Below are 15,003 nucleotides of genomic sequence, written 5' to 3'. Positions count from 1 at the left end.
CAGATGGTCACACTACTGAAGACAATCACATCTTAATAAATTTTGGTTACACTGGTAGTCATGAAGAAACCAAACATGAATACAAAGAGAAGACATCATGCTTTCTCGTGAAGTTTAGTAATGGGAGCTGCCATCAACGTGACGCATTTTCAACTGGTCAGGTAAAAATAAAATTTGCTAATGAGATACGACAACCTTAAATAAGGTACATGGAGAGAATTTGCATAGTAGATACGGAAAAAAAAATGAGTCTTCGAGTTATAAACACAAGATATTTGTATCTCCTCAGCAAAAACTAAGCTTACCCATAGGTGATAGCCTTGTTATATCAGTGACATCAAGAGTGTCTTAATTGTCGTAATTCTGTAGAAGTGCCTTCTATGTATATTAGCAAAATAGAACAAAAATATCCCCCCTGTGAAAATGAACGATTTATTGCTATTCCATGGAGAAGGAATATTTCATTTAAAGTAGTAATAAACACCTGGCATTTGCTCATCTCTGCTTTTTCTTTTGGTCCTGCTTCTCTCTCCATTTCATAGGCTCTTGGTTGGAAAGGAATAGTAAAAGGGTCACCTTGTTCATCCACTCATCTGATGCTTGGATCTTTTCCAGAGAAGAACAAACAGAAGGGCTTGAACTGAGCTAGCAAGTGACCTCCTGAGGTCACCCATTCTGCCTCCTGATGCCCTGACTGCTCGGGGTCTCATTTTCCTGCACCTCCTTCTCACCGGCCCTGGCTCTGCTCACTGGCACTTCACAGGATAGTGCCAAACCCTCCTGAACACAACAGCCCTTCAAGTATCCATCAGGTCATGTGGGGCCTTTTTCTCCCCCCTCAGGCTAAACATTCGGTGCCCTTCTATCATTCCTCCTATGACAACGTTCAGAGTCTCTTCACCACCCAGGCCCCTTTCTTTTGTCCACATGCTTCTTAAATGTGGTATCAAAATGGGAATGTATCACCCTGGATATGATCTAACAAAGCAAAACAGGACTATAATTTTCCTTAGTCTATTTAAAATGAACACATATTAATGCTGCTTGAACTCAAATTAGCCCTTTCAAAGTCATATGAGACTTGATTGGAATCAGTGATTTTTAAAAATAAAATTTTTAAAATTGCTAAACAATGTCTTCATTCCATCCTGTTCTTGTACAGTTGTTTGTATGGACCCACATGTCAGATCTCTCATTTATTCCTAATAAACTTAACTTTAGGTTTGATTCATTATTCTCACCTATCATATTTAAAAAATATATGGTAAGACATTGAGAGATCTAGTCCAATCTCAGCCAAAGATGTAAAATTGTTGACTCCAAGAAGTGACAGGGTCAGAGCTCCTGACGCTTCATTGCATCCTTTTCCCTTTCATGGTCCTTCATTGTTTGTAACAATCTCTCTTCTCAGCAATACTGCCTTTTCCCTTTGGGCTGTTGAATGATTGATTTTAAAAGCCCACTAACTTTAGCTTGGACAACTACAATAGAGCATTATTATGAAAGATGCTTTCTCTTTTCCTTTATAGAAGAAGTCTTTTTTTTTTTAAAGATTTTATTTATTTATTTTAGAAAGAGAGAGAGCATGAGCAGGGGGAGGAGCAGAGTGAAAGAGAGAATCTCAAGCAGACTCTGCGCTGAGCATGGAGCCCAATGCAGGGCTTGATCCCACGACCCTGAGATCATGACCTGAGCTGAAATAAAGAGTTGGACACTTAACTGACTGAGCCACCCACGTGCCCCATAGAAGAAGTCTTGAAATGACATCCATTCCCTAAGATCCCGTCTACTCTTGACCTTTTGGGAGACAAAGTTAGTGATCATGCTGATTGGTCACCACTTACTTGAAATTGCCACTGCCTTTATAATAATAACAATAAAAAGATGAAGCTCTTTATAGTGTTGAGATTCAAGAAATATTAGTTCCAACCCTGGCAGCATCTCCTTGGACAAGTGAGATAATCTCACTAGGCCTCAGTTGCTGAAACAAAAAGAGAGTAGATTTCTTGGCCTCATGGTCAGTGCTTCAGCTATTCATAGAAAAGCCATAGTTTCCTTATTAGGGAAACATGTTTAAAATTTCATCATTAAAAATTGAGTCCTCTATGCTAAGGCAAGAGTTCTCCATTCAAAACCAAATACTCCATAGGAGAGCTAATACATTTAAATTAGTGGCTAATACTTTGGAGTACAGCTTTTTGGAAGGTTGCCAATTAAATAACTGAAGAAGCTTTGAATTGGATGAGAGTCATAGTAAGAAAGTATAGGTAGGAGACAGTGCAGAAGTCCCACCCTGGGGAATGGCCTGGAATCAGAAGGTGTAATATGCCATATGGAGGTATCTTGCCTGCTAGAGAGGGACTTAGAATCTGCAAGCCCCAGTGTGGAAGGATGATGACAAATTATTGTAGGGACTGGAAAGGAATTAGGAGAGCAGCCAATTCAATCCCCTCATTTTACGGATGAGGAGACTGAGCCTTAAGTGCCTTGCCCAAGGTCATACAGCTGGTTAGCAGTGGGGTCAGGTCCCTGATTCCTGTACAGTGCCTTTCCTCTACATCATGAAGACAAACTACACAGTTTTGCTTAAAATGGCACTGCTCTCAGGTTCCGGCAACCATGCAAAGTGAGCAAGATTGATGAGGTGGTTGAAGCAGTCTATTTGGGAGTAGAAAATGTCTCTCCCTGAGGCCACACAGCCTTTCTGTCAGTAATGTTTGGGTAAATGCATCAGTGTGGTCTGTCTCTGTAGAGACTGGCAGAGAACACAAAATATATTCACACACTTATATTGTTCTTCAGTGGAAGCAGATCTTACTGATTAATTGGACTCCAAGTCCTGGTTGAGGACATTCACAGAATGATTTTGCTGCTGAATGTGTAACCCCAGATGAAGACAAATATCGCCAGTCAAATGGATCCTAGATGAGTAGAGAATGTTCATGGGATGGTGTGCGGAAGCCATCACCTAAGAGAGTCTATAGGGAGGTGACCCGCCACATCATCTTTGCTTTCTCCTTGGGCAGATGCTGAGTACTTTTGGTATTGGCATTTTTAGAATTTGTTTCTGAAGCATTGCCTTTTTAGAATTTCTCTTGAAGCATCGAGCTTACTCATTGCGGCTGAATAATCATTGGTCATCTCCTTCTACCTGCCTTGCTATCATTTTACAGGAAGGCTTTCAAGGACAACCCCACACAGACCTAGCTCTGCAGAACTTGGAGCCAGGGCCAGTCTTGTTTCGTGAGCGGCCATCTATAGAGGTGCATCTCAGACACAAAGGTGCGTATGAACCACCTGGGCATCTTGTTATAATGTAGATTCTGATTCAGTATGTTTGGGATGGGGCTCGAGATTGTGCCTTTCAGACAAGCTCCCAGAAGACGCCCACGCTGCTCATCTGCAGACCACACTTTGAGTAGCAAGGCTCCGGCTTAGCCTTGGCCTGACTTGGGGAGACGCTTATGAGGTCTGCTTCGGCAGGCTTTTCCCCACTCCATTCCTAGGAGAGTGTTTAACCAGGACCTTCCCGGGCCCAGAGGGAAAATTATTGAGCCTATTATGCACTAGCAGTGAACATGGATCTTTGCACCTAAGCCTTCTTAATCAAATCTGCAATATTTGTGGGTGGGACTGTTTGCTTGCACAAACACCCTACACTTGCCCACAGTAATTAGGTAATTGAATTGCAAACAGTAATTAGCTGCCTAACTGCCTGCTTGTTCATGCAGGTATCCAATTTGCTTTTGAAATGTGGGCTTATACTGGTGAGAATGGAAGCTGCCGTTAAAGGCTGCAGACACAATTAAGAAGGCCCATTGAAAACCTGGCTCCGAGTGAGCCGGCTGTTGCGTACTTCTCCCTTATTATTTTTTTTCCCTCCCTATTTCAGTTACTCTGCTTACATATTTTTCTCTGTGACTTGGAGAATCTCAGTTCTATCGTGTTACTTAAGAAAAATGAGAGGTGGTATTGGATGCCTGTTTTCATGTCTTCAGGATAAAATTAAAAACTAAGTGTTGTGTAATAGAGTGACAGCTGGTCTGCTGCTTTCTTAGTGAACTGACAAGCTTGTTTACTTCCTGAGAGCTTGTCTCTCTGCACAGCCCATCATGAAAACAGGTGAGGGCTCCTGATGCCGTCTCTCCCACGCAAGTGGGATACGTGCTCCAAAACGTGGCCCCCAAAATGCAGTTCTCTTTTAACCCGTGTTCATTTTCATAACAACGAAGAAACCAGAAATCAGAAACATCTGCCTCTCTGATGAAGCGAGTTCGTGTCCAGCCTTCCCAAGAAGCTTCAGTGGGGATGTTAGGCGATTTCCCTCCAGCCATTTGGAACTGTTAATTCTTTTAAAACATGCCTCCCAATCCACTCTACCCACTTACCTCTCATGTCTGAGATTCGGACTTTCCTGTGTCCTGAGCTGTGGGTCCCTGAGCATCCGCGTGCCAAGCTCTGCTGAGGGCAGCGTGGGGATCTGATTCACATCACACCCTGGAGCTCTTCTGCAGCAGCTTGGGAAGGGTGACCTTGAACCGGCTGACCTCCAAAACCCTGTTCAGCTGAGCCGGCCCATCCTTTCTAACAGGTGAAAATATGTGGAACACACAATTATTCCTAATTGAGAACAATGGAGAGTTTTCATTAGCACAATCTTTGCAAATTATATTATGATAGTATTCATTTACTAATACCGCATGCTGAGTCAGGGGTCTTTTCGGTTCTTTCACATAACAATAGTTATGTGTATACAGGCTAAGTTTTTAGAAAAAAATATATTGCAAAATCTCCCCTTCCTTTTCTTTTTTTTAAAATAATTGGCACGAAGTCCATTGTGTGGTCCCCAGCTTTAAAAGATGTTTATAAAAGAGGACTTAGAAACATTTAAACTACATTGTTGAAATCCATTTAGTTTTAATTTCATTATGAAGTGTACTAAAGGGCCAGTGGTCAAGGCTGTTACTGGAGCTTTCAGAGGTGGAAATCTAAGGCATCATTAGGAAAAAAAATTAAAAGGAGCAAAAATCAAGGGCATTTTTATATTCAGTGCAAAAGAAAACACTTGGATACAGAAAACTATGACTATTAAAAATAATAAGGAGGCAACTTAGATGTTAAGCTGAGAAATTAGAACATTAATGATGGTTGCTCCCATTAGATAAAGAAAGAAGTGAAGTGTGTAATTTTAAGACCCCTCCTCCCTTCTCATAATAATCTTCAACAAGCACACTGAAAGACTCCTTAATATTGTTTCTTATATATTAGGGACTACAAAAATCCTGAGGATTCCTCAGAGAGTTTCCTTTCGAATTGATTTTTTGAAGAGCAGGGAGCAAGCTTTCCTGGTGTTTAAATCTGAACACAAAATTGAACCTGGGCCTTCCTCTTCAGCCCTCCTGGAGTGGCCTTCGTGTGGCCTTCATCATTTTCCTGCTGGACCATGACAATCTCATTGAATTAGCCATGCCCTCATCTTTTTTTTCTTCTCGCGTACACTGTCCACACTGTCACCAGAATTACTTCTTTAAATCAAAAATCAGCATGTTACTCAAACGGTTTCCTGACGCTCAGAAATAAAATCCTTGTTGGAGCATGGAAAGCCGTTCACAACCTGGCTCCTATCTCTTGAGGGAGCTCTTTCTCGGCAGCCCCTATCCAGCCATGCACCCTGCACCCTGGTCATAGTAAACCTCTCAACAGTTCCTGAATGTCACGTGTTCTTGTTACACTCTGTCATTTGGTCCAGTGGACAGGGAATCAGACTGGGATAAAACATGGACCAGTTGTAGGGAATGGTCAAAACTCATAGGAAGGGGAGAACTTATGGGCAGATAATTGGGAGTGATTGTACTTTAATCCTTTCAAAGGTTTATTGAGTAGAAAGAACACTTGTCTAAATAAGCTCGGTGCATAGCAGTTACCCAGATCACATTGCTTTATAACCAACATTCAAGGAATTATATTAGCCTCTTGGCTACAGAGCATATGGAAGTCCAGATGGGTGTAGGTTTTTTTCCCTTTTCATTTTGTTTAACTTGTGCTGACGGTATCAGATTTTCCATCTCCAGAGTCATAGCTTGTACTTGTAAACATAGTGAGTTCAGTGGAAGAGGAGAGGGAAAGGCAAAAAATGTGTTTTATGAGGAGAGGACAGAATTTACCTTCCTTCTTAATGTCCAGTAATACACAGGTATCCGTGAGGATCAGCTCCTCTCTAGCAGGAAAAATTCAAGGTTTGGTGCTCTTTAGGAAAGAGGCAGTTTATAACATCTGCAGCTTCATCGAGCTGAACGAATGTTTGAGTTAAATTTTTCTTTTAGATAATCTATAACTTGGGAACGAGAGTGAAACTTTTGGAAACAGCCTCCAATCTTTCATTTTGCTGCTTGTTCTGCCTTCTCTTCTCTGCTACCCTGCAGGTCAGGGGCCCTTGGTCTCCTAGCAAAGAGAAATGACCTTCATTTCCAGGAAGCTGGAGAGGAGAGGAAGTCAGGGATCAGTGCTGATGGCAGGATCCTTCTTACAGTTGGGAGATGTCTCTAACGCTTGTTCGGTGCTTCTTTCCTGGGAAGGTAGGCAAACAAGGGGAGTAGAGGGGTCCTTCCACTAGGAAATAGGACCCCGCATGGATACAGACTTTACATTGGCATAGACCACAATAAAAATGCACATGGACACGGTCTCCTTAAGGTCACCCGGTGTAAGTGAGCACACGTTCACCCGTCATTTCCAAGGGTACTTTGGCTCACTTTTCCTGCGAAATTTATTAAAATGGATCGATCATGTCAGATATTTAATTAGAAGAAATGAAGATTACCTGTGCTATGCAAAATATAAAAACACAGGTACCCTCACTGCCAGCTGCCCTCTTGTGAGGACCCTCCCATGACTGGGATTCAGACTACTCAAAGCAAGCAAATTCACTCAACAGAGTAAACCATGTTCAGAGGTGTCTCCTTTAGCTAGAGAAGAGTGTTGCAACTAGACTGTAGAGAACGATGGCGGAAAAAGTGAAATATCCGTGACTTCTGACAAAATCAAACTGCCTTTCTTCCAGCTAGAATGGGACAGAAAATCTGGCTCTGATTACTCAGAAAAGCCAAAGACGGTGACTTTGAAAGCACACAGTTTGCCTCACCTACAACTGTGCTAGCTCTCGAGCGGCGTCTAAAGGACAGGGAGTATGCACTCGTTCAGCGGGTTCTAAGTGATTGCCGTGTCTCCACTACCGTGCCGGGAACGGGCAAAAGCTAACGAATGTGCTAAATCTCTGCTCTTTTGGGGATCGCTGTCTGGTGAGAAATAGAAACGAGATGGAGGGGATGGTGGCCAGTCTACTCGGAGATACACTTCTCAGGTGGCTCCTAACTGTACCGGACGCTGTGCTAGTCAGTGCTTTGAAATCCGCCAGTCGGTCCCATACTCTAGTTCGAGATTTCTAAAGCTTTGACTCTCCTAACTCCCACTGCATTGATTTATATAGTCATTTCATCTTTATTTCAAAAGCAGAAGGGAGATGCTGGCAACCTTCAAGTCCTGAAGATGGTAATGCTGCCTTCGTAGTCCATGGTTGGCTAATTCTTCCTTCATTCAGGCAGATCACAGAGTTGTAGCTTATATAGTTGAATAAGATGCCATCTACATTCATCCTTCAAGAAGGAAGAATGAAAACTTAACAAACAGGGGAGTCGTGATCCCTGAGACTAACAAATGATCCCCACCTTGCCTGCTGTTATGGCAGAATGACTCCCCCGCCCCCACCACCTTAATTCATATGTCGAAGTCCTAACCTCCAGGATCTCAGAATGTGACTATACTTGGAGAAAGGGCCTTTAAGGAGGTAATTAAGTTAAAATGAGGCTGTTAGGGTGGGCCCTCACCCTCTTTAGTCCAGCTGGTGTCCTTATAAAAAGAAGAGATTAGGACACAGAGAGAGAGAGAGAGAGAGAGACATCAGGAGTGCACGTGCACAAAGACCATGTGAGGACACAGCGAGAAGATGGCCATCTGCAAGCCGAGGGGAGAGGCTTGGAACAGCTTGTTCTCTTGTTCTCTTTCCTCTGTTCTCAGAGAAAACCAACCCTGCTGGCACCTTAATCTTGGACTTCCAGCCTCCAGAACTGTAAGAAAATAAATTTCTCTTGTTTAAGCCTCTCAGTCTGTGGTATTTTGTTATGGCGGTTCTAGGAAGCTAATATACTTGCCTTTGTATGAATATGCTGTGGTTCAGTAACTTGATGGACTAACCTTTCAAAGGAAAAGAATCATACCTCTCCTTAGTTCCCATTCAGACAAGGAATGGTGCTTGAATTGTTCTTCTAACATCTCTCATGGTCACTAAACTGGACATATCATGAATGCTATATTTACTATTAGGCAAGCTCCCAAATCCAGGGGGCACTATTAACTTTGTCTCACATGGATTGAGTTCTTTAAGAGTAGAACCTGAGAAGTCTCCCAATATTTGATATTTTAATATTGACATGCTTGAAGAGAGGGCTCAGAAATAAATGACCACTTCAGATCTGTTCTGGCTCAGTGATCCACAAGTATATATACCTTGAAAGGACTTTGATCTTCTCCAAGCCTTTATATAAATTCAAAGTAGTTAGTATTTTTAAAATATCATCTACTATTAGAATTATTTTTTCTATTGGATGCAGTTGAAAATCACATAGATAATATTTAATAATCAGGAGATTGACATGTAAATCACCATTGTTTGAAAAAGCTCACTGATGCAAAGATGTAATTTTCTCTCTCCTCCCCAAACCAGTAAGAAAGCAAATAACAACCTTCTCGTAGTCCTGTGGTTAATAGATTGAAGATTTGTGGTGGGGGAGGGGGTATAAAATGCTTTGTTTCTGGTGCTTTCTGGTTGATAAAGTGTTAGATAACCCAGGCTTTTTACTGAAATTCATTTCCTCTGCTTAATGACTAATTGTGGCAAAATAGATATGGCTTCAAAATCCATGGCTTTTCTATTTGCATTTTTTTCTTCTGATTCTTAGATTTAAAATTCCAGTTGTGCTAGAAATCATGATATGTCTAACACTTTTTGAAAATTATATAGATCAAAAGAGAAAGCATGTTCATAAAAAGCTTTGATAGTCCCCTTCTAATAAACCCCCCTTTTAGACATTTTTAATTTATACAGAAAAGCAGTGTTCAGTTGGGAAACGCTCAGATATTGTGCTTTAAAGCCTTACTTTATGTGATCAGCTTGATCCACATGGTGCACATTATCCCTAACTTGTTGGCAGAGGGAAAAATTCAGCTTGATAATATTTTCTACCCTTTGTGAAAAGAAAATATGCTTATTAAGGAACCCGGGAGGCAATGTTGGGCTGCTACTAGCACAGGGACCAGCCCAATGTGGGCTGAGTTCTGTGGGGGTGCTAAGGAGACCTTTGCCTGTCCAATTTTCTGCTGCTCTAGTCCCTGAGAGATCACTAATTCCTTTCTTATGCTATAGCCAAATCCAATAGCAATGAAGACAACATCTATGTTCGATAGGTATATTTTTGCCAGCTTACATTAAATAATTCATTATAAATGTTTGAAGGGCTGAAATTAGCCTTTATTAAATATAGAAGTAGGCATCATCAGCATTCCCTGATGAAAGCAATCAACCCCTTAAATGATTCCTCTCTCCAAGTGGTATTGTCAGAACTGTTAATTTTATTTTTTTAGAGCATTTCTTATGGGTTATAGATTATGAATCATGCCCCCCCCCAAAAGATGTTGAAGCCCTAAACCCCAGTACCTGTAAATGTGACCTTATTTGGATATAGAATCTTTATAATGATCAAGTTAAGATGAGGCCATTGGGTGGGCCCTAATCCAATATGACTGGTGTCCTTCTGAAAAGGGGAAATTTGGACATAGAGACAGACGTGCACGGAGGGAAGATGACATGAAGACACAGGGAGAATGCTACAAGCTGAGAAACTCTTGAGGCTACCAGAAGCAAGACAAGAGGCACAGAACAGGTTTTCTCATGGCCTTCTGAGGGAATCAACCCTGTAGACGACTTGATTTCAGATATCCTCGTCTTCAGAGGCATGAACCAACACATTTCTGTTTTTAAAGGCACCCCACTTGTGGTGTTTTGTGATAGCAGCCCCAAGACACTAACACACCAACTGACTAAGTCTACTCTACCAGGGTTAGGATATTTCCACACATCTGAAGTCTTTGCGTGGATGCCATGTGCGCCCACATTAAATAATCACTTCATTTAAAATGGCACCACCAGACATTTCTTGTTTCTGTTTATTTTCTCCTCAGCATTTACTGTTTAATGCACAATATATATTACTCTTTAATCTTTTCATCATCTTTCCCCTCCCTAGAATGTGAGCCCCACAAGGGCAGTGAGTGTTGGTGGTTTTGCTTCAAGGTTTCCCCAGAGTGTATAAAGCTGATACTCAGGTAGTTGTGAAAGGAGTGATTGAAACAATCAAGTGCTTCCTCATCTCACTGCATTCCAAGTAAACTTCAACACCTATCTTACCCTGAACACAGCCACTCCACAAAGACCACTGCAAGGGAAAAACAAAAAGAAGGAATGAAAGGGTGTTGCCTATTTTCATGTATGATTTTTTATTAAATATTGTATTTATTTGAGAGAGAGAGTGAGAGCATGCACACAAGCAGGGGGAGCAGCAGACTCCCCACTGAGTGGGGAACCCGATGTGGGGCTCAATCCCAGGACGCCAGGATCACGACCTGAGCTAAAGGCTGACACTTAACCAACTGAGCCACCCAGGCGCCTCTGTTGGCTACATAGTTTACTGATATGTTTGTAGCATGTTTTTTGCTTTCTTTATGGAATCATGGAATCTTTTTTTAAATTAAGATATAATGTATTATTTCTTTCAGGGTACAGGTCTGTGATTCATCAGTCTTACATAACACACAGTGCTCACCACAACACATAGCCTCCCCAATGTCCATCACCCAGCCAACCCATCCCCCCAACCCTCTCCCCTCCAGCAACCCTCAGTTTGTTCATATATGATATTTTTGTTTGATTTGTATGCACTTCGTTGGCAAAACATCAGATTCAATAAATGAGATTATTTTGGAAAGATTTAAAAAAAAAAAAGAAAGAAAGGGTGTTGCATAGGAGATGCTGGGAAATGTGCCTAATTTAGGATGTAGTTCATTTGAAGCTATGAGTAGTAGAAGAGTAAGACAGATGTTTTTATTTTGCATTTCTATTCATCCCCATACCTTGGTGCCAGCCCCTTTCAAGTCTATGAGATTTCAGTAATTTTTGAATAAGTAACATTTCTGAAATGATAGCACAGCAATTTTGAATGTTCTTGTTTTATCCAAAATCTCTGGTTTTAGATTAACTGCTCAAAGGGAAAGTTCATGGATTTATAATCTGCTTGGGTTCAGATTTTCATCCAGGACATTTTGGTAGGCATTCTGTATAAGTAGATGACTGATTGTTTTTCATGCCTGTGACCTTATAGTCTCATGAGAGAGTGAGCAATGCTACATAATACTGGCCCCTGGGGGCAGGGAATTCTATTATTTGGATAAGATTGTGATGTTCCAGGCTGAGCCCCTTCTTCAATCTCTTCTAACCTAGAATGGTATGGTCTGGGCTGCCCCAGGGTTTTGTTTAATTTCTGTCAGGGTTGGTTCAATATAGTTATGCCTAGATGATCACCATATTTTTATGTTGCTTAAAGTACCATTTTTGATTCACTTGCGAGTTATATTTCCAATCCTAGGACAGAGAAATGCAGTGGTCTGGGATCAGAAAGTCTTACCACTCATACATATGGCCTCGGGTAAATTATCTAGTCTCTTGAAGCCTATGAAAAGGAATAACAATTGCTAACCCTACAGGATTATTATTTAGAGAAAAACATGTATATACGCTTCTGGAACATGGTAGGTGTTCTGCAAATGACAGAGATTCCTATTTTCCCTGTAGGCTGACTAATTCAACAATGTGTTTACTTAACCTACTGGCTCTAGGCTGCTCAGATTTCAGCAGAAATATTAACAGTGGAGACTTTCCTCACAGGTTCAGGCAGCGAGGTTATGCCTCTGATCCAATTTGCCTCTTCCATATTACAAATATGGATGTGATCCTGTGCGGGAAATTTGGGTTACAGGTGCCAAGAGGAGAAGAAAGTATATGTGTGAATGCTCAGAAAGAGGCTCGTGAATGCTCTGATAGAGTCTTCCATAAAATCCCACTTGGACAACACCTAGTGTCCAAGAAATAAACAAACAAAACCCCAAACACCCCAAAACCTCTTGCTTTGATAGTTGCTGAGGTAGTCCCAAGCCCACAGGGGATTTGTGAGTCCACGGGTGCAATCCTCAGGCAGAAACACTACTGTGTCCGTGAGCTACAAGCTCCTAACTCCCAATTCCACTGAGGTGGGTGGGTGTTCATTAAAGCAATTCACTAGCGTACAGAGAAAACGGAAATCAACTTGAAAGATAATTTATGAGCAACCTTTTTTAGTGTTTGAAAATATGCCAGCATATCTAGCAGAAGCCACTCAGGTTTTTATGGATTTTTTGTTACTGTTGTTTGTCATTTTGGTACGATAACCACCTGTAGTCATTAACTCTCCCCATTTCTAGCACAGGGTCTCAAACATCTGCCACTGCGGCCAAAATGTCCCTCAACGGACTTCAACTTTATGTCCCTGAAATGGGAATTTCATCTCCCATCGTTGGAATTATGCATATCTTCTTTAGCCTGCAGCCTGGTGATTCTCGACTCCGGTTCTGCTTTCCTAAAGCAGTTTGCACCCCCCCCCCCAACCTCCTAACCGTGCTCTTGTTTTTAGGTAGTCCCGTAAGTATCTTATCTCTCCTGCTGGACTTCAGGCACACTGAGGGCAAATATGAGATTTCCTGCAGTTTTATGTCTCATTCTGCACCAGCAGAGTGGGGGCTCAGTAAACGCTTATTGAATATGTTCTGCATATAGTTCTGTAGACATAACAATACTGCGCAACAACAGACAGAGGAGGAAGGAGAGGGAAGAAACTGAAAGAAATCACTTGGGTTGCTTCTTTCAATGAGATGATTTTGTATCATCATATGTTGGCCAAGGTCCTAAATTTTCACAGCTATTTGAATTATCCACACTTATAACAAAGGACGAAAACTCTATCTTTATGTATAGGAACTTTTTTTTTTCCTTCCACCCTAAACATAAGTTCTCAAAATAAAGGATCCTAGATTGCATTTTCCCTGTGAATGGTTTATCCTGGAAATCTTTTCTTTCCTGAGCACAACGCTGGCTATTTACAGCTGCTACAGCTCATCAGTCCTACCCCAGCAAATTATCCTGAGGACCACAATATTGAGTCTCAGAGGTTTTGAAGATATTAACATTCCGGTACGATGCTTTTTTTTTTTTCTTTTTTTTTTTTTTTTTTTACTGGAAAGAAACTCTTGTAATTTGACCTTAGAATATGAAAATGTGATCCTCCATTCAGATCTAACAGAGGCTCCGTATCTCATGGACCACATTTCCTGTAAATGCCCTATGTGTTTTCAAAAGGATGTATTTTTCATGGTCCCTAAGTGAAACTCAAATCATGTGTGCTCAGAAATGTTGTTTTCCTTTCCAGAATATCCTGAAGGCTTAAAAAATATTTACAAGTATGAACCTCAATATGAATGCAATTTACCATCTAGGTGGCCGATATGCCGACTAAAGAATAAGTGTTTTTTTATTTTTCTTAGCTACAGATATATTATTCTTATAAAGGATGACTATTATACTTGTGTGTTGATAATACCAAAATACGTAGAAAATTAGGCAAAAAGGCAATGGTATACTTAAGTCCACGTATAGCTCTGTGGGATTCCCCTGCAGTCACTGTCCTGGTGCGTCCGCAGATTTTGTCCAGGCTTGACACAGGCAATTTCTAAACAGGAAACCAGATGAAGCTGGGGAAACTGAAATTTATTGGGTTTTCTTAATTTAAGACATAAGTGATCAGGACATCATCTGTAGTTGCCAAGGACAATGCTGCCCAAGGCCCCTTTTTAGGCCTTTCGAGATAGCCCTCCTGGCACACATATTGAGCTCAGAAAAGATCCAAATTAATCTGGAGAACGAGAAGTGTTTCTAATGTCAGGTCATTAGAAATGGAAGGTAAAGGAGATCTGCGCCATTCCTTTGCTTCAGGCTCCGGATTCCTGACTGTGTCCAGTCTGTTCAGAGAGGCAGGAAATAAAGAACGTAAAGGAATCTCAGTGAGTATTGCCTTTTCGAGCTCATTTACCCTATGATTGAGGCCAGGGGATGAATGTGAGTATTTATGTGAATGTGTATCAACGTATGTATTGTGAATGTGTGTGTGATATATGTGTGTGTATACGTATGTGTGTGTGATGCTGGTGTGCGAGTGTGTGGCATGTTTGAGTGTATATGTATGCCTGTATGTGGCATATGTGTGTGTGGAGTATGATGCGTGTGATATATGTGTGAATGTGTATGTGTGTGTACAAGTGGGGTGTGTGTGTTTGATGCGTGGGGTGCATGTATTCGTGTGTGTTTGGGGTATGTGCTGTATGGGTGCTTATGTGCAATGTATATGTGTAAGTTTTGTGTGTGATATGTAAGCGTGTGGAGGGTTAAGGGTAAATATGTTTTTACTGAAAGAAAAGTACCTCCAGTTGTTATCGCCTCCAATTCATGCTCTGCTTTGCTCCAGGGTTATCTTTCTAAAGCACAAAGCTGAGCTTAGCATATCCCTGCTCAAAAAAAAAAAAAAAGGAAAAGAAAAGAAAAAAAGTGGTTCCCCAAAGCCTAGAGAAGGCAATTGAGGGCCCTTTTCAGCCTGGCCACGAGCTACTTTTCCAACCTTCACTGTCAGGCACCAGTTACCTGGTCCTGCCCTAGCCCTCTGCATTTCATATGCAACCTCTAGGGAGACAGGCAGGTGGGGGCGTTAGGGGCTAGTAGGAGCGCGGGCTCTGAGCCAGACCGCCTGAGACTTT

This window comes from Ursus maritimus, unplaced genomic scaffold (genome assembly GCF_017311325.1).
Source record: "Ursus maritimus isolate PB19 unplaced genomic scaffold, ASM1731132v1 scaffold_10, whole genome shotgun sequence".
Classification (NCBI taxonomy): Eukaryota; Metazoa; Chordata; class Mammalia; order Carnivora; family Ursidae; genus Ursus; species Ursus maritimus.
Note: the sequence above shows the minus strand (reverse complement) of the source record.